This window comes from Orycteropus afer, unplaced genomic scaffold (assembly GCF_000298275.1).
Source record: "Orycteropus afer afer isolate SDZICR_OR568_19922 unplaced genomic scaffold, OryAfe1.0 scaffold00630, whole genome shotgun sequence".
Lineage (NCBI taxonomy): Eukaryota > Metazoa > Chordata > Mammalia > Tubulidentata > Orycteropodidae > Orycteropus > Orycteropus afer.
In genome coordinates, this window is record NW_006922217.1 from 915,293 (window position 1) to 917,451 (window position 2,159).

Below are 2,159 nucleotides of genomic sequence, written 5' to 3' on the forward strand. Positions count from 1 at the left end.
CATTGCAGTCAATGTCATTAGACAAATCATGTATGAACTGCTGTATGGAAAATGAATTTGCTCTGTAAACTTTAACCCAAATCATAATAAAAATTAAAAAAAAAAAAAAAACAGCGAGCAGTTTTATACAGGTCACAAAGCACAGGTGACAGCCAAGGGGACCTCTGGGCCACTGCCTGGAATTACACAGAATGGTTGATAGATGAAGTAAGGGGCTTGGACAACCACGCAAAACATACAGACATACCATTCCGCCCTTTATTTGCAGTTAAACAAGGAGAGGGGTTTTTGTCTTTATCTCCTGTGGGTCTTCTGGTTTGTACTTCAGGGGGTAAACTTAAGGCAACATTAATAATAGCCATTACTACTAAAAACATAGGAGCTCTGGTAGCACAGTGCTTAAGGCACTTGACTGTTAACCAGAAGGCTGGTGGTTCAAACCCACCAGCCACTCCTTGAAAGGAAGGTTGGGCAATCTACTTCCATAGTGATACCGCCTCGGAAACTCAAGGAGGAGTCGCTGAGTTGGATCCAACTCAATGGCACACAACAACAACTACTAAAAACAGCCCCCAAATCATCCTTTGGAACTTTGCATCCACACAGTGTCTGACTGAGGATGGAAGAACATCGCAAGCCATTCACAGGGTTAACAAAAGGGACTCCTAAAAAGCCCGTCTAGGCACCTCGCTGCTTCTCCGAGCAAAAACTGGTGGCCCACTCACGGCGCCCAGCAACACAAGGCATGGTGTGTGACAGCAGGTGGGGTGCACGAACTGTGTGCAGTCACACCTGCAGGCTTCTGGTGAAGTGACGTGCAAACTCTGTAGAGCCTTGGATGATGTCACAGCTGATGGCGGCCATCAACATCACAGGGGAAATAACATGCAGAAACTGGGATCCACTCCAGAACATTCCATCAGCATCTGATTTGCATGCCAGGTGATTTGTGTGTGCATGAAAGTTTGAGAAGCGCCCAGAGAAACACAAAGATCCAGAGTCTTCCAACCTGGTAAGATGCCACCAGAGCTCCCTCCAACCGGGTGCGAAATATAATAGGACACACACACACACACACACACTAAGGCATTTGACTGCTAACCAGAAGGCCGTCGGTTCAAACCCACCAGCCACTCCTCGGAAGGAAGGTTGGGCAATCTACTTCTGTAGTGATACTGCCTCGGGAACCCAAGGAGGGGTTGCTATGAATCGGGTCCGACTCGAGGGCACATAACAACAACAACAACAACAGTGTAGGTGGGTGCATGGTCCCTAAACTAAATTCCTCTTCTAAATGTAAAAAAGAGAAGTATGTTTCTCTTTTCCTGTTTTTAAACTGGGAGGTCATCTTTAGCCTAAGGTCCGCTAGGAAGCTGGTTTTCGTATCCAGCCTATATAAGCAGACAGCTACCAGGATCTTAATCATCCAACCTACCGATGTGGCGAAATGAATAAATAAAGGAACAGTGCCACTTCAGTAGCTAAATGAATTGCCTTTTGGCCAGAGTCTGCGGGAAGCTGCTGCACCCAGTCAGTAAATTGTTTCCATTTGAAAACACAGCTCAAAGAGCGCTTAATAAGTGCAATTTGACGATAATCATGATGATTCACATAGCAGCATCATATACCCAGTGAAGCACATGTTCGCGGGGAACAGTGATGAGGAGTCAGGTCCCGAGCACAGCTAGGGAAGGAGCCCCTCAGCGAGGATTGGAGTGCAGTGTGCGGGAAGGCAATTGTGAAATCGCTGGCCGAGCCTTTTGCTGTGTGAAAGGTGTGTCTCCCTACCCTGCTCACCCTCCATTCCTGCTGCTGATCCTGACTCTCACATCAAGCAGTTCTTTTTACCATAAATGCAGCCCTTCAGGGAAAAGCGTGGGTAAGCCAGGGACCCAGGAGCATGGGGCTAGCCAGGGACACCACCGGAGCGAAATAGGTCACTGGGCTCGCAGGCAGCGCTCCCCCGGCGCCCGCGCTAGTGCAGAGCCCTGGACCGGGGTTGGGGTGGGATGCAGGACTCGGCAGGCCAGGCAGAGCCCGCCTGGGAGGATGACAGTGCAATTCTTCGCCTCCGGGCTCTCGCCCTCCAAGAGGGCGGTCCAGGTGACGCCTCCACTGTGGGTGGCCCACCCGCGGCCCTGGGGGTGCAGGGGAGGTGG